The sequence below is a fragment of the Lepus europaeus genome, chromosome 14 (assembly GCF_033115175.1).
Source record: "Lepus europaeus isolate LE1 chromosome 14, mLepTim1.pri, whole genome shotgun sequence".
NCBI lineage: Eukaryota > Metazoa > Chordata > Mammalia > Lagomorpha > Leporidae > Lepus > Lepus europaeus.
In genome coordinates this window covers 62460234-62483400 of record NC_084840.1, presented here as the reverse complement: position 1 = coordinate 62483400, position 23167 = coordinate 62460234, and the positions used below count along the sequence as shown (strand labels likewise).

The window sequence follows — 23167 nt, the reverse complement described above, 5'->3', positions numbered from 1 at the left end:
ACTAACTCAGTATTCTTGGCAAAGGTGAGTGGGCAGTATGCTGGTGGTCTCAGAGTGGACTAGTATATAAGGTTACGCACACTTAGGTTACTGTGAGAATGTGGGTGTAGTGTTCCTTGTTCTGGAAGATTTATGCCCATTTTAAGGGTAATTTTTGTTTTACTGTTAGAACTATAAAGTACTTTTGAGTTAGTGAAGCTTAACTTTGCAAGCCTGTAAGAATCTTTTTGGGTCCCGTGCTGTGGTGTAGCAGGTAAAGCTGCTACCTGTGATGCCGGCATCTTCTGCAAGATGAAAAAAGTTGTGGAAATGGATGGTGATAAATGGTAGCACAATAGAGTGACAATACCATTGAATGGCATACTTAAAAATGGATAAACTGAAGCCGGCACTGTGGCTCAACAGGCTAATCCTCCGCCTTGCAGCGCGGCACACTGGGTTCTAGTCCTGGTCGGGGCACCGATCCTGTCCCGGTTGCCCCTCTTCCAGGCCAGCTCTCTGCTGTGGCCAGGGAGTGCAGTGGAGGATGGCCCAAGTCCTTGGGCCCTGCACCTGCATGGGAGACCAGGAGAAGCACCTGGCTCCTGCCATCGGAACAGCGTGGTGCGCCTCCCGCAGCGCGCCTACCGCGGTGGCCATTGGAGGGTGAACCAGTGGCAAAAAGGAAGACCTTTCTCTCTGTCTCCCTCTACTGTCCACTCTGCCTGTCAAAAAAAGAAAAAAAAAAAAAAGGATAAACTGAGGCCGGTGCTGTGGTACAGTGGGTAAGGCCACTGCCTGTGACACTGGCATCCACATGGACACTGGTTCAAGTCCTGGCTGCTCTGCTCCACTTCTGATTCACCTCCCTGGTAATGTGCCTGGGAAAGCAGTGGAAGATAGCCCAAGTACTTGGGCCCCTTTACCCATGTAGGAGTCCTGGAAAAAGCTCCTGGCTCTTTGCTTCAGCGTGGCTCAGCCCTGGCTGTTGCAGCCATCTGAAGAATGAACTGGTGGATAGAAGATATGTCTGTCTGTCTGTCTGTCTGTCTCTCTCTCTCTCTCTCTCTCTCACACACACACACACACACACACCCTCTCAGTAGTTCTTTCAAATAAAAATAAATCTTTGAAAAGTCAGTTCTACTCTTTCTGATGAATCATTCCTCTCAGATACTGTGGTAACTAAAATTGAAATATAGAAAGCATATTTTGTTACTTAACACTTCTGAATGCAAGTGGCCATTGATTGGCCCTCCTGAGCTACGTAAGGTAAGTTCTGCTTTCTGTTTGATAAGGCTTTCAGATACTGCAGCATTGCTGTGATGCTTTCTTCCAGTGTTCCTTTAAAGCAAAATGTTCTCAGTTCTTTAATTTGTTTATTGCATTATGTGGTTTCCAGACTACTCATACATAGTGCTGGTGTCCTCCTGTGCAAGTATCTGAGTTTGTCCATGTTTCTCTTAAAGTGTGGTGCATAGAAGGGAATGTAATACTGTAGTCGTGGTTGGTGCTGGGAAGGGCACAGTGCACCCATCAGCCTCTGCTGCAGTCCTTCACCCTATGGTGAGGACATAAGCATAGTTGGAGATTTCAGTCACTTTTTCCAGTTATACTCTTTAAATAAATTTTTTATTATGTGTCTGTCTTATTAGACACACACAAAGACACACACACACACAGAGAGGGCGGAGAGAGAGAGCATTCTTGTCTTCTGGTTCACACCCCAAATGCATGTGATGGCTGGGTCTGGGCCAGACTGAAGCCAGGATGGAGAATTCAGTCCGGATCTCCCCTGGGGAACCCAGCTACTTGAGCTATCGTCTACTGCCTCAGACTTGAACCCAAGAACTCTGATATGGGATGTGGATGTCTTAACTGGTATCCCAACTGCTAGGTCAGATGTCCGCCCTGTTTCTTGGTTATATAAATCATTGACATATGTCAATTTGTCCAGATGTTACCAGTTTATATTCCTAGCATTCTTTTTTTTTTTTTTTAAGATTTATTTATTTATTTGAAAGGCAGAGTTACAGAGAGGCAGAGGCAGAGAGAGACAGCGAGAGCGATAGTGAGCGTGCGAGGTCTTTCATTTGATGGTTCACTCCCCAAATGGCTACAACAACTGGAGCTGAACCCATCCGAAGCCAGGAGCCAGGAGCTTCTTCTGGGTCTCGCACAGAGGTGCAGGGGCTCAAGGACTTGGGCCATCTTCCACTGCTTTCCCAGGCCACAGCAGAGAGCTGGATCATAAGTGGAGCAGTTGGGACTTGAACCAGCACCCATATGGGATGCTGGCACTGTAGGCGGCGGCTTTACCTGCTATGTCACAACTCCGGCGCCCCAGCACTATTCTGTAAAGGCTTCTACTTTGTTATACTGTAGACATCCTTGCATGTAATTCTTAGTTTTTCTACTGTATGGCTGCTTTATTTTAAATTTCTCTGTTACCGAGATTTAACTTCTTAAAAATGAGTTGAATATTATTTTCCTAGGTTATTTTTTATATATGAGGCCTATTCTTGGTTGTTTATAAATTCTGCTTTTGTTTATTTTTGTTTTATTTGAAAGGCCATGCATTTTAATTGCAGTCCCTTTTTCCTCCCAAGGAAGTATGAGGGTCACACTTAGAAACTTGTTCCTTCTTTTTCCTTTTTTTTTTTTTCCAGCATCTTCATGATTCAGACTTTTTGTATTATCTTAGTGATATATGAATTCCCCTTATAAAAGTTCAAGCAGGACATTTGTAGAATATGATATGATTCCTCCACTCTGATTTTCTGTCTCAGAAATAATCCCTGTCTTGTCTAATATGCTAACATAAAGCTAAAATTTTAGTTAAGAACCAGAAAAATACCCATCAAGCTAAAAATAGTACTTACCTCATATCAAGAGATTGAGATTGAAGAGATCAGGCATGGGGTAGTGACTGGGATGCTTGACCCTTTAAAGTTTATTCATTTTTTAGAAATCCTTCTGGTGCTTCTCTATTGCCAAGGTGAGTGATGCTGACTAGAGCTCAGAGTGGTGAGTTCAGTGCTAAGGATTTTGTTTGATGTCCGGGTTTCTGTTAGGTTTCTCTTTGAAAAAGACACTTGTGAAAGAAGAGTTATCAGTTCACCTTTCGTGTTATCTGGCCTGACTGTTGTGTTCTCTTTTTCAGGCTTCATCTTTTACAATTTTAAAATTAATACTTGTCCATAGTAGTTTTTTTAAAAAATATTTATTTGGAAGGCAGAGTTTTACAGAGAGAGAGGAAGAGACAGAGAGAAGTCTTCCATCCACTGGTTCACTCCCCAACTGGCTGCAGTGGCCAGGACTGGGCCAGGCTGAAGCCAGGAGCCAGGAGCTTCATCCAGGTCGCCCACATGGGTGCAGGGATTCAAGGACTTGGGCCGTCTTCAACTGATTTCCTGGGCCATTAGCAGAGAGCTGAATTGGCAGTAAAACAGCCGGAACTCAAACTGGCGCCCATATAGGATGCCAGTGTCACAGGGAGCAGTTTTACCTACTACTACTCCATGGTGCCAGTTCTAGCAATTTCTTTTTCAATTCATTATAGGATTTCCAAGTTCCAATAGTTATTTTCAATATTTGTTCTTCATTGTGATAATGTCTGTCTATTTCAACAACTTTTTCTTGAATTAAATAAATTAATGTCGAAGCAACAAGTAAGTATTTTTTTCTTCATCATTCAGAATTGGGTAAAGCCACGTAATAGTCACATTTTAATTCTGTGGGTAAACTTAACTGGAGCAGACCTTTGTCCTCATGAAGATGGTGATTTATATGAGAACACTGGGGTCCCACATTTGGAGTACCTGGGTTCGAGATTCTGGGAGGCGGTACGTGATGACTCAAGTAGGTGCATTCCTGCCACCCACATGGGAGTCCCGGCTTCAGTTCCTACCTCCTGGCTTTGCCCCTTCATGGTACTGGCTGTTGTATGCATTTGAGGAATGACAGTGGATGGGAGCTTTCTGTCGCTTTCCTTCTCAAATTATTTAAACAAAACAAAACCCCACAACTTTATGACTAAATATGTTTGCAATAGAAGAACACTTATTTCCCTGTCGTAGACAATTGGGAGCCTAGGACATTCTGTATAAATGTGATGGTCAAGGAACAGAGGCTTAAGTGCATTTTTTTAAAAATAAACTTTATTAAGTCACTGTGATTCTTTTTTAAGATTTATTTACTTATTTGAGAGGCACAGTTATTAATGGAGAGCGGAAGAGACAGAGAGGTCCTCCATCTTCTGGTTCACTCTGCAGATATCTGCAACGGTCATCCGAACCCAGGAGCCAGGAGCTTGTTCCAGATCTCCCACGTGGGTGCAGGGGCCCAAACAGTTGGGCCATCTTCCACTGCTTTCCCAGACTGTTAGCAGGGAGCTGGATCGGAAGTGGAGCAGCCAGGACTCAAACCGGCACCCATATGGGATGCTGGTGCTGTAGGCAGAGGCTTTACCTACTATGCCATGGTGCCGGACCCTTAAGTGTATTTTTTAATGTAATATCAGCTAGTAGGAAAACCAAAAATGAAAGTGAAAGTAACAAAAACTGGGAGAAAGGGCAGAGGAGAGCTTGGTTTTTCACTTTCATAGTAGTTGATGTGGTTTTAGGTGATAAACTGAGCAACAGTGGCCTAATGCCAGAAGTACTAGAGGTGGCTATTTTTGAGAAGTGGGATGGAGAGAGAGAATATGTATGATGAAGACACTTTTTCTTTTTTTTAAGATTTATTTATTTATTTATGTGAAAGGCAGACTTACAGAAAGGCAGAGGCAAAGAGAGAGGTCTTCCATCCGCTGGTTCACTGCCCAGATGGCCGCAACGGCCGGAGCTGCGCTGATCCGAAGCCAGGAACCAGGAGCTTCTTCCAGGTCTCGGGCCCAAAGACTTGGGCCATCTTCTGCTGCTTCCCCAGGCCATAGCAGAGAGCTGGATTGGAAGTGGAACAGCTGGGACTCAAACCGGCACCCTGATGTGATGCTGCCACCACAGGCAGCAGCTTTACCTGCTACACCACAGCGCTGGCCTGGATGAAGACACTTTTAAGTCTTACACCTTTGCATAGTCTACTTTATTTATTATTTTGTGCCTATATTAATAATAAAATATGTGTGATTCCAATTTCTGAAAGTAAAAACATAATTTTATATATTGGTATGTTCATAAGAGTTGATTAAATAGATGTATACCAAAACTCTGAAAATGCTTATCTCTGGGTAGTGAGATTTTTTTTTTCCTCTCTCAAATTTTGTAAACTCTCTATATGTATTACTTGTTATAGTACATTTCATAGAACATTAAGGGAAAATGTTTAGGACCTCCTGGAATTGTCACTTACATGATATGAGTATGACTATTTATTGTTTATGCAACTACTGAGACTTTTTAAAATTAAAGATATTGTCCACCATATTTTTTTTTTAAGATTTATGTATTTTATTTGAAAGGCAGAGTTACAGAGAGGCTGAGGCAGAGAGAGAGGTCTTCCATCCTCTGGTTCACTCCCCAAATGACCACAATGACCAGAGCTGTGCTGATCTGAAGCCAGGAGCCAGGATCTTCTTCTGAGGTCTCCCACACAGGTGCAGAGACCCAAAGACTTGGGCCATCTTCTGCTTTTCCAGACCATAGCAGAGAGTTGGATTGGAAGTGGAGCAGCCAAGACTAGAACTGGTGCCCATGTGGGATGCTGGCACTGTAGACAGTGGCTTTACCCTGCTATGCCACAGGGCTAGCCTCATTCCATATTCTTTAAATGTTTGTAAATGTATTAGTAAGCTGAAAATATTTTCTGCTGAAAATATCAGAAAACCCAGTCAATAGCAAAACAAAGATAGAAGTTTCTTTTTTCCACTTAAGGATAAAAGATACATTTATTGATCAGATCAGGATAGACTCATCAAAGATTCAGCCTCTCTCTCTGGCCATCCCTTTTATTTTGTTGGCTTTTCTGGTTTTCTGCTTGTTGCTTCAAGGTTTCATGATGCTGCAGTAACAAGCATTACACATGTCTTCAAGGCAGACAAATGGAGATGTCTGGGTGTCAGCCACCTTGTCTCTTATGATAGGAAAACAGAAACTTTCTCTCACAGCCTCTGTCAGACTTCTTTTTATGCCCTATCATTTGCAACTAAGTTATGTGCTGCCTCCGGCTGTGAGAAAGCTAGTATTTGGCTTTCATTTTCTGTGGTGGGGATTTCAAGGGTAAAGGAATTTGGTAATTGATGTTGTGTTAGCCAACCAGCAATGTCTGCCACAAAACGTTTTGATATATATACCTGTGTGTGTACTTCCATTCTCATTCAGATTTCTAGGAAAAACAGTAGCCTTTCTAGAAGTCAGATTGAAAATTTAGTACACAAGCCTTCTCTAAGATTCTGTTTCTGTGGAGATTATTCTAAAATGCAGTGGTTTCGTCTGGTCCTAGGAGTAGTGGATTTTTCCTTCTTTGAAAAAAATAAAAAGTAGATTGGTGTGCTGACATGATAGTAAATTAGAGGAGACATTTGTAAATTGATCCCTAAGTTGTCTTTATTCTTGAAGATTCCAAAGTGCTTTTTCTAGTCATTCATCTGGATTGTGGATTTTAATGTACCAAGTCAACTTTGTAAGAATTTTAATTCTTATTGTTAAGTCAAAAAATGCAGTAAAGCTGGTAATGACAGGTTTTATAACTTTTGATTCCAATTCTGTCAACCAGATAATAGTGGATCAGCCAGAAATTACCAAATTATGTAATTCAAAGTGTTTGGTGTTATATATACTTAGATTTTCTGAAAAATATATATAAAGGACCTATATATATATTTACTATATATATGTATATATAAATTAGCTAGAGAGGCAGAGTTCTCATCTGCTTGTTCAGTCCCCAAGTACCTGCTACAGTTGGGTCTGGGCCAGCGCCAGATGTAAGACATAAGAACTCAATCCAGGTCTACCACATGGGTGTCAGGTATATAACCTTGAACATCACCTGGTGCATCCCATGGTTTATATTGGTTGGTAGCTAGAATTGGAAGCTGGAGCTTGAACCTGAACCCAGGCACTCTGATATGGTTTGTAGGAGTCTTAACTTGCATCTTAACCACTAGGGCCAACACATGTTCCAATCCACATATTTTAATGGGTGTTGTCTCTACTTTTTTATTCTTTTGTCACTGACTTCAAAAATTTTATAATTCAGGCTGGCGCCGTGGCTCACTAGGCTAATCCTCCGCCTTGCGGCGCCGGCACACCGGGTTCTAGTCCCGGTCGGGGCACTGATCCTGTCCCAGTTGCCCCTCTTCCAGGCCAGCTCTCTGCTGTGGCCAGGGAGTGCAGTGGAGGATGGCCCAAGTGCTTGGGCCCTGCACCCCATGGGAGACCAGGATAAGCACCTGGCTCCTGCCATCGGAACAGCGTGGTGCGCCGGCCGCAGCGCAACTACCGCGGCGGCCATTGGAGGGTGAACCAACGGCAAAAAGGAAGACCTTTCTCTCTGTCTCCCTCTACTGTCCACTCTGCCTGTCAAAAAAAAAAAGAAATATATAGAACTGAACACACACAAACACACACACACACGAGTCACACTCACGACATTGACGTTTCTGTTCCCTTACCCCTTCCATCCTCAAAAAAAAAAAAAAATTTTATAATTCAGATTTTAATAGTTGACACAAATAAAATATTACTGTCAAATTAGACTTGCTTAAAAAGGTTCTTAATAGTTTTATTAGCAAATAAAATTTTATCTTAGATTAATTTTTCTTACCAATATAGAGATTTATTTAGTAGCAAGCCATTTTTCTTAGTTTATAAGGTATTAACTTATGCTTTTGAAGAGCGACAATTTGTTCTTATAAAATAAATGAGAATATTCTTTTCCAGTATTGGAACAGACTAACTATTTATAGAGAAATGTTGTATGTGCCAATAACTGGATAGCAGGTTAACCCCTGTTCTCATGCAGTTTAGAGTCCAGTAGGGGAAAAAGACTTAAAGATTTATTTTATTTATTGAAAGAGTTACAGAGAGAGGTGGAGACAGAAAGAGAGAGAGAGAGAGATATACCTTTTAATGCATGTTTAGACAGCTAATGCAGTGATAACTCAGTCACATTAGGAAGGCTGAGAAGACAAAACCTGCAATGATGACAGGTGGTGGGGGCAGGGAGCGTTAAATGGACAAGAAGCTGAGTTCCCTGATTTTAGAAGTCAGGAAGCGTTAGGATCATCAGTGACTGTATGCCATGGAAAGAGATGTAAATGCCAGAGTATTCATGTATGTCAGTTCTGTTGGACACTGCGGAAAGGAGTTCTCAGACCAGAGCAGTTGTTGCCCCTTCTCTGTGGTTTCTGTTACCTGCAATCCGCTGCAGCCTGAAATACCAGCTGAAAAATTCCAGAAATAAACAGCTGTTCTGAGCAGCGAGAGGAATCTCAGCCTCCTGCTCTGTCCTGCCTAGGTTGTGATTACACCTTTGTTCACTGTGCTGGTTCTATACCAGCCACCTGTCAGGTGGATACTTGGTAGGCATCCCAGTTGTCAGATGAACCTCTCCAGTTTCACAGGGCTTGTGTTCAGGTAACTCTCGTTTTACTTAATCATGGCCCCAAGGCGCAAGAGTAGGGATGCTGGCAATTTTAATAGACTATATTGTTTATTATTATTATTGTTAATCTTTTACTCTGCCTAATTTATAAATTACACTTGATCATCAGTATGTACGTATATATAGGGTTCAATTCTAGCTGCAGTTTCAGGCATCCACAGGGGTGGGTCTTGGAATGTACCCCCAGTGGATAAGGGGGACTGCTGTATATTAACTTGGGCCTCACAGTTGTTAGTTTTATCTGTATTTTGCAGTTGAATAAACAGAGGCATAGAGAGTTTAACTCGTCTAAGGTTACACACCTAGTGAATGGGAGGGTCAGAACTCAAACACAGCCACATCTGGTCTCCAGGGTATGCTCCTGACCACTGTGCCGTTGTGGTGGAGATGCGATTGCTCAGCCAACATGTGTAAGAGGAGGATGAGAACAGAACCCTGGAGAATGCTGACATTTGAAACCAAGTAGAGGAAGTAGAAACTTGGAAAATAAGGCAAAGAATAGGCACCAAAAAGAGTGAACTTTAAACTGTATGTAATTGAATTTTGTGATTTTTATTTTTCCCTCCAAGAATTGTCCTCATTCTCTTTTAGCTAAAAGGAAATATTTTTTTACTCTTTAGTAGGTACCCAAAGTACTACATACTTTCCCCTTGAAATATAGTAAAGGAGCTTTTATTTAAAGTAAATTTTTTTAAAGATTTATTTATTTGAAAGAGTTACACAGAGAAAGAAGGGTCTTCCATCTGCTGGTTCACTCCCCAATTGGCTGCAACTGCTGGAGCTGTGAGACCGGAAACCAGGAGCGAGGAGCTCCACGTCTCCCACGTGGGTACTGGGGTCCAAGGACTTGGGCCATCTTCTGCTGCTTTCCCAGACCATAGCAGAGAGCTGGATGGGAAGTGGAGCAGCCAGGTCTTGAACCGGCACCCATGTGGGATGCCAGCACTACAGATTTTGGCTTTATCTGCTATGCCTCAGCGCCGGCCCCTAAAGTAATTTTTTGATGTTTTGTTTCTAAGTTTAGTGCTATTTTCTATTTTTCTTAAGTAATGGAGCTCAGACTTTTTAAAAAGCTTTTGAAAACCCATCCTAATTCATTTATGACAATTTCCTTCATAGATCTGAAGGTTGATGTTAGGGATTATACGGAGCCTTCTTACCACAGAATCTCCAATCCTTGAGTGTTTCTGTTCCAGCCCATTTCATGTCGACTACAACTTTACTCTGTTCCTTCACCACTGGCTTCCAGTCTCCCCTCCAAAGCTGGAAGCTGAAGAATGTTAAAGTATGGTACGGCTACAATGAGTAGTACTTTCTAAAACTATAAATGTGCCTAGTAAGTCAGCAGTTATACCTGTCGTTAACAGGATGAGTTTTACAGCCAAAGCTTTTTTTTTTTTTTAATTTTTTATTTGACAGGTAGAGTCATAGACAGTGAGAGAGACAGAGAGAAAGGTCTTCCTTCTGCTGGTTCACTCCCCAAATGGCCGCTACAGCCGGCTCTGCACTGATCCGAAGCCAGGAGCCAGGTGCTTCCTCCTGGTCTCCCATGCAGGTGCAGGGCCCAAGCACTTGGGCCATCCTCCACTGCCTTCCCGGGCCACAGCAGAGAGCTGGACTGGAAGAAGAGCAACCAGGACTAGAACCAGCGCCCATATGGGATGCCAGCATGGCAGGTGGAGGGTTAACGAAGTGAGCCATGGCGCCGGCCCCACAGCCAAAGCTTTAAGGGAAATGTACAATTCTCAGAATTTTAAATGTAAATGTTTAATGAAATTAAGTAAAACAAAAAAGCCCCATGAAGTAGGTAGCATTGGTTAGATTTACCAAACATGAATGCACATTCTACTCTTTTCTGCTTTGTATTTAGGGATAAGAAGATGAGTAAAACTGTTTCCTCTGTTTCCTTTCCTTTCCTTTCCTCTCTGCTTTCTGTCTCCTCCCCACTGCTCCTTCCTCTTTCCTTCTCCTCTATCACAAACCTTTATTGAGTGTCTATTGTGTACCAGAGTATTTGAGCTCAGAGATAGAATGATGAATGAGAATTGGGCCTGTTCTGGTTCACTCTGGAATGGCAGAGCAGTCCCTGAGTTCACCAACTCAGAAAAGTGCAGTACATGATGAAGCCAACTTTACACCCTGTCCTGGCTGGGTCTCTGTTACCTTACTCTGCATTCATCCTTAAGGATGAACAGAAGAATTTAAGTCCCCTGGAAGGAGGAAAAGAACTTCGGCAGATGGGGAAGTGTGATAAGCAATGGAAGGAGAGGAGCTCCTAGGGACTGCTGAGAGGGCAGTTGCTGTGGTAAGGGCTTGGCAGCCATGTCAGTTACCACAGAATTGACGGTTGAGGAGTGAATGGGAAATGAGAGAGAATTCCCAGAAGCTTACTGTGGTTGAGAGGGAAGAGAGGATTGGAGGTTGAGTATGTAGTAAAATCAGGCAAGCAGATTTTAGAATGAGGAGATGAGTACATTTGCTGCCTACAGCTGTGTTATGGAACTATCTGGGTGAGACTGAGAGATGAGAAGTTAAGAGAACAAAATCCTGTAGGAAATTAGAAAGATAGTATCAAGAATATAAATAGAAAAGTTTATTTTTTATTGCCCATTTGAATCACTTAGTAGGTCCTTGGGCATTTTTAGGATATGGAAGTTCTAATAGGTCTATGTGCTAAATTATTTAAATATGACTGTGTTGAATTAAAGGAATTATGTTACCATGTTATCAGGCATTCCTATATGAAAATGTTAGAAACTCCTCTTTTATCCCTTCTTTCTTTATTGTTTCATCTTCTAATCCAAAGCAAATGGGCCTAAAAATGTTAGCATATCTAACACTAAGAACAGAGAGTATCTGTTTTAAGCTCAGTTACATCACATTTTCCTGACACTGTGGGATGGGAGTGCTATTTAGGTTGTACTTAGCAAGTTTTCTCTTATAAATTCACGTCTGAGAATCCCAGGGTTCTCATTCAGTAGGTCTGGGTTGGGACCCAGAAACCAGTTAATTCATTTATCCACCAAATGTTTATTGAGTGGCTGTCATATCCTTATTAACATATTGTGTAGGTAGTATTAGAAGGTGTCCCGGGTGTCTTCTCTCTAATTGGAGGGTAGAGATAATAAACAAGTAATTAAAACAACAAGGTAATTTCATGTAAAGATAAATGCTTTGATGGCCCTAAGTCCTTGTATGTGTTAGAGAGTTACTCTGGCAGGGATGGAGGTAACTTGGTACAGAGTGATCTTGGAAGGAGTCTGTGAGGAGGTAACTTTTATTTTTTTAATCTTGCTTAAAAAATTTATTTATATAATAAAAATATATCAGTCTGTCCATTTTGTTTAAAGATCCATTTTTATTTATTCAAAAGAATTACACAAAGAGGGGAAGAAACACACACAGAGAGATCTTCCACCTATTGGTTCACTCCCTAAATGGCTAGATGGCTAGGGCTGGGCCAGGAGCTTTCTCCAGATCTCCCATGTGGGTGCAGGATCCAAGCACTTGGGCCATCCTCTGCTGCTTTCCCAGGCCATTAGCATTAGCAGTGAGGGAACTGGATCAGAAGTGGATCAGGGGCCAGCATTGTGGTTTAGTGGGCTAAGTCTCTGCCTGTGGTGCCAGCATCCCATATGAACACTGGTTCAAGTCTTAGCTGTTCTACTTCTGATCCAGCTCTCTGCTATGGCCTGGGAAAGCAGTGGAAGATGGCCCAAGTCCTTGGGCCCCTGCACCTGTGTGGGAGACCGGGAAGAAGCTCCTGGCTCCTGGCTCTCAATTGGTGCAGCTCCAGCTGTTGCGGCCATCTGGAGAGTTAGCCCCGGATGGAAGACCTATTCCCTCTCCCTCTCCCTCTCCCTCCCTCCTCTTTCCTTCCTCCCTCCCTCCCTCTCTCTCTCTCTCTCTCTGCCTCTACTCTCTGTAACTCTGCCTTTCAAAAAAAATAAATCTTTAAAAAAAAAAAAAAAAGAAGATAGCCCAAATGCTTAGGTCCCTGCACCTTCATGGGACACCTGGAAGAAGCTCCTGGCTCCTGGCTTCAGATTGGCTCAAGCCGTTGCAGCCATTTGGGGAATGAACTAGCTGATGGAATACATTCTCTCTCTCTCTTTTCTCTCTCTCTGCCTCTGCCTTTTTCTAACTCTGCCTTTCAAATAAATAAATAAATCTTAAAAGAAAAAAAGAAAAGAATGAAGTGGAGTATCTGGGACTTGAACCAGCCTTGATATGGCATGGTGGTGGGCACCTGCTATGCCACAGCTCTGGCACAGTTTATCAAGTTTTTAAGTATATCGTTCAGTGATATTTGCACTCTGTTGAGCAGTCATTCATCATCCATTTCTGCAACATTTTTCATGTTGTAAAACTGAATCTGTACCATTACACAATTAATCCCTGTCCTCTGTCTCTTTTCCAGCCCCAACAACCACCATTCTCTTTGTCTGTATGGACTGGACTAATCTAAGTATCTCAAATAAGTGGTATTGTATAATGGGTATCTTTTTGTTATCAGCTGATTTCACTTAGCATAATGTCTTCAGGGTTCATCCATGCAGTAGCTTGTGTCAGAATTTCCTTCTTAAGGCCGAATTATATTCTACTGTATGGATATACCTTATTTTATTTGTCCACCTTTGAACCAAGATCTACAGAATGAGGAGCTGAACAAAGAGCCAGAAGAATGTTACAAACAGAGGAATGAGTGATTGTAAGGCTCTGATGGCATAAACTTGTTTGTTAAGGAGTAAACAGAAAGCCAGTAGGGCTGGGACATACTTGGGAAAGGGGCAGACAAAATGGGATTAGTTGGGGTCAGAGGTAGACGTACATAACTCGCATCAAGTCTTTCAAGCTTTGAAAGACCTTAGCTTTTATTCTAAGCGCAGTGGGAAGCTGCTTATTAGTGTTAAATAGGAGAGTGATTCAGTCTGATTTTTATTTGAAAACAAAATTAAAAAAAATATTCAGGTTGCTGTATGGACAAGCAAGCAGTGGATTCTGATGCAGGTGTGTGATCACACTTTGGGAAGCATTAATTTAGCCCTTGTGATGAGCCCTAAAATCAGTGTCCTGAGGTAGCTGATCTCAACACTCATCAGAGTGGCCACACCTTCCATTCCACGCCCTCCCCAGCCCCTGCTGGAATGGAGGAAACAAAGAGACTGGGAGATAGTACAATAGGAAGCAGAAATTGCTATACTTTTGAAATAAGAAAGCAGAGCCAGGCAGTAAGTGATGGGGGTGGGGTGGGGAAGCAGCCCGATACCCATACCTTTAAGTGCACAATGATTGCTTCTGGTGCTCCCAAGGGCTCTGCATTGGGAGGTGCCAGATACTGATGCTGGGAGGGGTCCTGAATGTGAGGAAATTGGTTGGAACACTAAAGGGTGGAATTCCTCAGTTTTTTCCCTGTGTTGCCTTACAAATGGGTGACTCCCCTGAGAAATGCCTGTTTGGCCTCAGGAACCAAGGTTTATTCTTTGCATGATTGAAGAGGTACCTGGGTTCTGAAACCAGGAGCAGTTCAGTGCTGATTGTTTTAAAATGGGTCAATAAAAGAAAATCTACATCTGGGCTGTGGAACTCTTATTTATTTATGTTTTTAAATTTTTTTTGACAGGCAGAGTTAGACTGAGAGAGAAAGAGACAGAGAGAAAGGTCTTCCTTTTTCTGTTGGTTCATCCCCGAAGTGGCTGCTACGGCCAGCGCGTTGCGGCTTGTGTGCTGGACAGATCTGAAGCCTGGAGCCAGGTGCTTCCTCCTGGTCTCCCATGCAGGTGCAGGGCCCAAGGACCTGGGCCATCCTCCACTGCACCTGGGCATCCTCCACTCTCGGGCCACAGCAGAGAGCTGTCCAGCCCTGGCCCTCCTTTTCAGGGCCTCATTCTTAAATATGAAGTGACAGTCCAGGACCATTGGGCATTTGGGGGAAGCCTCCAAAATGAAAAGGCCAAAATAAACAGAAAGATATGGAGGAGGGAGTGATAGTTGGAACAGTGGGAGAACACACATCATAAGGGATCAAAAGGCCAGTGCTGTGGCTCACTAGGCTAATCCTCCACTGGCATTGCCAGCACACCGGGTTCTAGTCCCGGTTGGGGCGCCGGATTCTGTCCCTGTTGTTCCTCTTCCAGTCCAGCTCTCTGTTGTGGCTCGGGAGGGCAGTGGAGGATGGCCCAAGCCCTTGGGCCCTGCACACGCATGGGAGACCAGGAGGAAGCACCCGGCTCCTGGCTTTGGGCGCGGCCATTTGCGGGGTTAACCAACGGAAGGAAGACCATTCTCTCTGTCTCTCTCTCTCTCAGTCTAACCCTGCCTGTCCAAAAAAAAAAAAAAAAAAAAAAAAAGGATCAAAAGAGAACTTTAAAAAAAAACCTATAGGGTCAGAGAAGACATGTTTTTCTCTACCCATACATCTGTGAAGGTAAAGGGAACTGCATGAGTGATGACAGCCAATGAACAATGCATTAAATATTGGAAGCTGAGAACCTGATGCATGAGTGGTAACTGATTCGGCAGAGCTGAGAAAGCACACACTTAGCCCTATGGTGTGGGTAGCTGTATAATCAAAAATTGATTTCAGTTAATGATGTGCTTTGTTCTGTTTGACCACTGCATCTTACTTTGTTAGTAGTATGCTTTCCCCCAGTTGAAGCTGTTAATGGCCCATCCACCAATGGAGACATCAGAATTACTAAAATTTTTTCTTATGGTTCTCATAAGCAATCATGCATTATAGCCTTCTTTTTATTGTGTGTGAGCCCACATTTCATAAGAGAGGTTAGCTAATGCTTTTCTGGGTATCACAGACAGTGGATTTCAAAAGAAATATGAAAAATATTCAATTTAAGAATGTGTTCCAAAGTTTATAACTTAGTTGTTTAAAACTTGGTACCTCCTTTTGAAATAATTTAGTTAAATGATGGTTAGATTTCAGACCATGCTTTAAAAGATGTATCATCAGGAATTAAATGGACATTGAATTTGTGTAATATTATGAAAAAATGCTTTTTGTGGAAAAATGTTCATACTGACTTAGAATCAGACTTGAATTCAAATCTTGCCTCTGCTATAAATTATTTGATATTTCTATATCTTAGTAAGGTGAGAATTACTTAGAAGATAGTTGTGATGATTAAGTAAAATTAAAGTATATAAGCCACTCAACCTAGCTCCTAGACCGTAAGGTATCAATACATTTTCCTCACTTTCACCTGTTCGTGGCATGTGGTAAGAGGGAACATTACTTTTTAGAGCCTGAGGCAAGCACAGATCAATTGAAGATTATACAATTTTTGAGGAATTCTTGTATTTTAAAATTTTGCCTTACGAATTTGTAACCTGTGTGCTCCTTGTCATGTGATACATTTGGTAGCAAGCGAAAAGGCAGTGGATTCAGGTGATTCAGGCTCTTGCTAATGTCTTTTTCTGCTACAGGCAGATGGATGATGTATATGCTTCCTCCCACTTTTGAGTCTCATTATTGATTTTCAAAGTGAAACTGGTTTTTTTTTTAAAGATTTATTTATTTATTTGAAAGGCAGAGATACAGAGAGAAGGAGAGAGAGAGACAGAGAGGGCAAGGTCTTCCATCATTGATTGACTCCCAGTATGGCTGCGCGACCAGTGCCGGGTCAGGCTGAAGCCAGGAGCCAGAACCTCTTCGAGGTTTCCCTCATGGGTAGAGGGGCCCAAGCACTTGGGCCATTCTATGCTGTTTTCCCAAGTGTGTTAGCAGGGAGCTTTGTTGGAAGTGGAGTGACCAGGACTTGTACTGGCGCCAATATAGAATGCCAACACTGCAGGTGAAGGCTTAATCTTCTATATTGCCAGCCCTGAAACTTTTTTAACAAGAAGATTTTTGAAAGCATTTCTGCTTTAATGTTGTATGATCCCATGGTCTGTGGAGCTAAAAATATTTTTTGGAGGACCTGGATTATTTCAGTTGCTAAGGCTTATGATAAATATACATTTACTGTTATAAACTCAATGTGTTTGGAGGACGTGATGTGATTGGAAATTACTGCACTGACAGCTGATGATTGGCTTTAGGAGTATCATTGGAAAATAGCTCTAACTATAAAACCCATTTTTGAATGGAAACGCACATTAGTGGCCATTGTTTAACTTCCTGCAGAGATAAGTGATCTATTGGCGGTCATGTGAAGCTATCCCTTTTTTTCCCCAAAATCATGTGGATTATACTTTTTTTTTTTTTTTTACCTCTTACATACCTCTGCATAGTTGTAGATCTTCTTATTCTTCAGATGTTATGGTATATGTGTGTTTGTGCACTCCCGTGTGTGTGAAATCATGTTTAATAGATTGTAAAGTTTATTTCAGTTCAGTTGTCATTGCTAAAGGAATCTTCAGACTCCCAGACGAGGTCATCACACTTTTCACCTTCTGGATTATATCCATGTGCACTTTCACAGTGTCTTCCCAACTGAGCTGAAAGCTCTGGGAGGGCAATGACTACATCTCTTTTGCTGACGTTTATCCATCTTGTTCAGCCAAAAAAAAAAAAAAAGAAGACGACGACACTCAGGACATTTTTTGAGTAAGTGAATAAACTGAGCTTTGCTTCCCCACAAATAATAAATGAATAGAATTATAATGGTAAATAGAGGATCACAGTGGTTTTAGGATTATGAATGTAGCATTTGCTATTACTGGTGAATTTAAAAGGAAAGAATAATTAAGGTGATTGTTTAAATGACTTTTATTATTGTTTGTGCAAGAACAGCGAACATTCCCTAGGACAGGAAGCAACTTGAAAACTCCTGGCAGAACTAAGAAGTAAAACTGTCCTTGACCCCTGAGATCAAAGGTTTTAGAGCCTGAGTTTCCTTAAATCTTCATTAGTTGAGAATAAACATTTTGACACAATGAAACATTTTATTCTACTAATTTTTGGTTTCTATAAACAAAGCACCTAACTAAATTTGCCTTAAAAACTTTCTAAATTTTACTAGTTCCATTTTAGAAAAAGTTCATTTCCTGTATTAGCAGATAAACATGTTGATTCATTTAGCCCAGAGCTACTGAATGAAGCCTGGAGAGGGGCACAGTTTGTTCTTTACCCCGCCCAGTGGCAGAATGTTTTTCTTCCTTTGTCCGACTGAGGGTAGGGGATTGGAATAAATGACTCCTTATTTAGGTTCACCTGAATTGTTCAGGAGGGAAGGGAAAAATTATTAATTTTTTATTCTCTGTTTTACTTTAATCTTTATTATTAACTTATAATGAATGTATAAGCTCATTATAGTCTGAGTGCTGTATAAGAAGTACAGCATTCCCTTCCTATCCAGCACTCATACTGTAATGTGCTTTTAAATTACTGTCCTATATTACTTGGCAGTTTTTACAAAGCCATTTTACTTAATACTGTGCTTTGAGTAGTTAATCTGTTGTTTAAAGACATGTTGGGGTGTCTTCAGGTGTGTTGCGTTTTGAGGATGGATTTAATTCTGGAAGTCTCAAAGAGACGTATGCTGTGTATCCAGTATAGTTGGGATAATAGATATAATCACATATAATTAATTTATTGTAGAGATTTTATGAAGTATATATAGAAATGTAATGACAGCCCAAGATGATACTTGATATTTTGGAATAGCTTTTAGAGTGTGAACAAAAGATGTGGCATCTACTATCATTAGGATGATGAAGGTGACCTTGGTTCTTGTCTCACACTGAAGAATTTCTACATGGACAGGGACAGGAACCAAAACAAGATGTCAGAGTTACAGAGAGGAGAGACAGAGAGAGATCTTCCATCTGCTGATTCACTTCCCAGATGGCCTCAATGGCTGAGGCTGCGCCAGACTGAAGTCAGGAACTGGGAGCTTCTTCTAGGTTCCCCATGTGGGTAGCAGTGGCCCAGGCACTTGGGCCACCTTCCACTGCTTTTCCCAGGCCATTGGCAGGGAGCTGGTTTGGAAGTGGAGCAGCCAGGTCACGAACTGGCACCCTTATGGGATGCCAGCATTGCAGGTAGTGGCTTTACCCATTATGCTGCAATGCCAGCCCCACAGTAAATCATTCTTAACAGTTTGTTTGATAAAGACTTAGAGTATGATAAAACACTATATTTTCAGGAAAACTGATACACAGGGGCGTTTCTTTTTAAAAAAATTTTTAGTCCCCACAAATGAGGGAGAATATTTGGTATTTGTCTTTCCATGTCCAGCTTGTTTCACCCAACATGATGAGCTCTAGTTGCATTCATTTTGATACAAAAATAGAATTTCACTTTTTTATCAATGAATAATATTCATATAAATGTCACATTTTATTTATTCATTCATCTGATGATGGGCACCTTGGTTGCTTCCACATTTTGGCTTTGTGACTAGTGCTGCAGGTTGCAGGTCCTCTTTGATACATTGTGTTCATGTCTTTTGGGGGAATATACCCAGTAGTGGGATTGCTGGGTCATATGGCAGGTCTGTTTCTAGTTTTTAAATAAGTATCCACTCTGTTTTCCACAGTGGCTGTACTAATTTACATTCCTACCAGTATCCACATCCCTGCCAGCATTCGTTACTCTGTATTTTGGATAATAGCCATCTTGACAGTGATGTGGTGGTATTTTTTTGTGGTTTTGATTTGCATTTCCTGAATGCCTAGTGATGTGTAGAGTATTTTTTTTTTTTTCATATATTTGTTGGCCATTACTGTTTGCTCTTTTGAGATTGTTTATTGAGGTCTTTTGCCCATTTCTTTCTTTCTTTTTTTTTTTTTTTTAAGGGAAAGGGTTTATTGGGGAACACCCTACGGACTGGAGAGAAGGGGCGGCGAAGGAAAAAGAGAGAAAGAAAGAGAGTATAAGAGAGAGAGAGACAGAGGAGAGAAGATAGAGTAGAGAGATGAGCCAAGAGAGAGGAGAGAACGCAGGAGAGAAGGACCAAGAGAGGGGCCAAGAGACCAGAGGAGGAGGCTAGAGAGAAGAGTCAAGAGAGCACGTGTTCAGAAACAAGCCCTTTTAAAACTTTGCCTGAGGGCGTGCAGGGAAGCGGGAGCAGCGAATCCCATTAGGATGGGGGTGGAGCCTGGCTCAGGTAGCTGGGCCACTCGTTTTGCTCATTTCTTAATTGGATTGGTGGTTTTTGATGTTGCAGCTCAACTGAACAATAGAAAAGAACCAATACAGTTGGAGTCGGAATTTTTTTTGTTTCATTTTATGAATTTGAAAGAGAGAGATCTGTCTGCTGGTTTACTTTCCAAATGCCTATAACAACCAGGGCTGGGCCAGGCCAAAGTGAGAAGCCCAGAACTCAATCCAGGTTTCCCACATGGGTGGCAGGGACCCAAGTACTTGAGCTGTCACCTGCTGTTTCCCAGGGTGTGTATTAACAGGAAGCTGGAATGGCAAGTGGAGCCAGGATTAGAACCTGAGCACTTTGATACAGGATGCTCTGCTAAATGTTCATCCCTGGAGGGTTGGGGAGACAGCAGCCGTAATATACTTAAGAGGAGGAGGGGGATCCATGTAACATGGCACGCTATTTGGGAAACATTGGACTAGAACAATAATTCTTATCTAGCCCATTTTTCTGAATGCTGTCTTCACAGTTTAGCATTTTCTGCAGAGTCTCTTTTCTGGATGAGGGCATTGCTGTTTTGATTGAATAGTAAGTTGAAAGCAAAAATTAGTAAATACAAAAAATGGCACTTGTCATCTCATTTAGCTTGTCTCAAAGCAACTAATACTTTTTTTAAAAGACTTATTTATTTGAAAGTCAGAGTTACACAGAGAGAGGAGAGGCAGAGAGAGAGAAAAAGAGAGAGAAGTCTTCCATCCGCTAGGTTTACTCCCCAATTGGCCGCGACAGCCGGAGTTGCGTGGATCTGAAGCCAGGAGCCAGGAGCTTCTTCCGGGTCTCCCACGCGGGTGCAGGGGCCCAAGGTCTTGGGCCATCTTCTACTGCTTTCCCAGGCCACAACAGAGAGCTGGATCGTAAGTGGCAGCCGGGATTAGAACCAGCAACCATATGGGATGCCGGCACTTCAGGCCAGGGCATTAACTCGCTGTGCCACAGCGCCGGCCTCTACAACTAATAATTTCTAAGGCAGTTAGATCTTGTAGCTTTTATATTTTGATTATGCTGGTTTTTTGTTTGTTTGTTTTTTGACAGGCAGAGTGGATAGTGAGAGAGAGAGAGACAGAGAGAAAAGTCTTCCTTTTTGCCGTTGATTCACCCTCCAATGGCCGCTGCCGCCGGCGCATCGCGCTGGTCCGAAGCCAGGAGCCAGGTGCTTCTCCTGGTCTCCCATGGGGTGCAGGGCCCAAGGACTTGGGCCATCCTCCGCTGCACTCCCGGGCCATAGCAGAGAGCTGGCCTGGAAGAGGGACAACCAGGACAGAATCCGGCGCCCCAACCGGCCCCAACCGGGACTAGAACCCGTTGTGCCGGAGCCGCAAGGGGGAGGATTAGCCTGTTGAGCCGCGGCGCCGGCCTGATTATGCTGTTTTACTCCTTTTCTGGGCACTTAAGCTTCAAAACGCAGTCATTGTTGACCTTTTACGAAGTTTTACCCAACCTACCCTCAGATCTGTAACCAAGTATTTCTTTCTTTATTTTTTTTTTTTAAAGATTTATTTTGGCCGCCGCTGCTGTTGCCACGCGCCGGGGCTTGAGGGCGGGAGGCTGGGGAGGGTAGCGCAGCCGGCGCCGCAGCCATGTGGGGTCTGAGCCGGCTGCTGTAGGTGCCCACGGAGGGAGTGGGCGTGCGGAGCGGCTACAGCGGCACGGGATCTGCCTCTCTGCGAGCGGCCCGGAGCGGGGGCACCCCTTACATCGGCAGCAAGATCAGCCTCCTCTCCAAAGTGGAGATCCGCTACGAGGGCATCCTCTACACCATCGACACCGAGAACTCCGGTAGCCCTCGCCAAAGTTCTATCCTTTGGCACAGAAGACAGACCAACAGATCGTCCAATAGCACCTCGAGATGAAGTCTGAATACATCATATTCTGCGGGAGTGATATTAAAGACCTCACCGTTTGTGAGCCACTGAAACCATAGTGCTCTTTGCCTCAGGACTCCGCTGTCGTGCAGTCCGCACTAGGTTCATCTGCGTCTTCATTCCGATCAGTGGGTTCCTACGGACCTTTCGGCAGGATGCCGACATATAGTCAGTTCAGTCCAAGTTCATTAGTCGGGCAGCAGTTTGGTACTGTTGGTGTTGCTGGAAGTTCCTTGACATCATTTGGAACTGAAACATCAAACAGTGGTGCTTTGTCCCAAAGCAGTGCAGTTGGTTCTGCCTTTACACAGGATACAAGAGCTATAAAAACACAGTTATCTCAAGGTTGGTCAAGCCCTCAGTTAGATCCTTGAGAAAAAGCCCAACCATGGAACAAGCAGTACAGACCGCCTCGGCCCACTTACCTGCTCTGGCATCTGTTGGGAGAAGGAGCCCTGTATCAACCAGGTCTTTGCCATCTACCAGCCAAAAAGCAATAGAGAATCAAGAGCACAGGCGAGCTGAATTACACAGTTTTGAGATCAGAAAATGAGCAACTCAGAAATGGTAACAAGAAGAGACAAATAGTTCCAGGTGCTCCTTCAGCTCCCAGGAGAGGGCGTCAGGGTCATTGAGGTGGCAGAGGAAGGTTTGGTATCTGGAGCAATGGTCCAATGAAATTTGAGAAAGACTTTGACTTTGAAAGTGCAAATGCACAATTTAACAAGGAAAAGATCGACAGAGTTTCATAACAAACTTAAATTAAAAGAAGATAAACTTGAGAAATAGGAGAGGCCGGTGCCGTGGCTCAATAGGCTAATCTTCCGCCTGCGGCGCCGGCACACCAGGTTCTAGTCCCGGTTGGGGCACCGGATTCAGTCCTGGTTGCCCCTCTTCCAGGCCAGCTCTCTGCTGTGGCCCGGGAGTGCAGTGGAGGGTGGCCCAAGTGCTTGGGCCCTGCATCCCATGGGAGACCAGGAGAAGCACCTGGCTCCTGCTTTCGGATCAGCGCGGTGCGCCCGCAGCACGCCGGCCACAGTGGCCATTGGAGAGTGAACCAACGGCAAAGGAAGACCTTTCTCTCTCTCTCCACTCTGCCTGTCCAAAAAAAAAAAAAAAAAAGAGAAACAGGAGAAACCTGTAAATGGTGAAGATAAAGGAGACTCAGGAGTTGATATACAAAACAGTGAAGGAAATGCAGATGAAGAAGATCCTCTTGGACCTGTTACTATGACAAAACTAAATCTTTCTTTGACAATATTTCTTGTGATGATAACAGGGAACGGAGACCAACCTGGACTGAGGAAAGAAGATTAAGTGCCGAAACGTTTGGACTCCCACTCCGTACAAACCGTGGCTGTGGGGGATACAGAGGCAGAGGAGGTCTTGGTTTCCATGTTGGCCAAGGGCGTGGTAGCAGTGGAGGTGGTGACTTTACCACCCCTGGAGGATTTCCTGGTGCGTTCAGAGGAGGTCGTGTGGGCAGAGAGTTTGCAGATTTTGAGTATAGAAAAACTACAGCTTTTGGACCCTAAAAGGTCTGGGTTGATCAAACTACTTTCTGAAAGAAAGACAATAAAGTTGCTGCATAGTCTACAAACCAGTCTT

At 43.0% G+C, this 23167-nt stretch overlaps 1 protein-coding gene and 1 pseudogene across 1 annotated transcript in view; both read left to right on the top strand.

The window, feature by feature from the left end:
- The window catches only part of AKT3 (AKT serine/threonine kinase 3), a 309299-nt gene that overhangs the window by 28247 nt on the left and 257885 nt on the right, over positions 1-23167 (top strand). The gene's annotated exons all lie outside the window — the stretch shown is intronic.
- Positions 3757-23094, top strand: LOC133773830 (protein LSM14 homolog A-like; annotated as a pseudogene).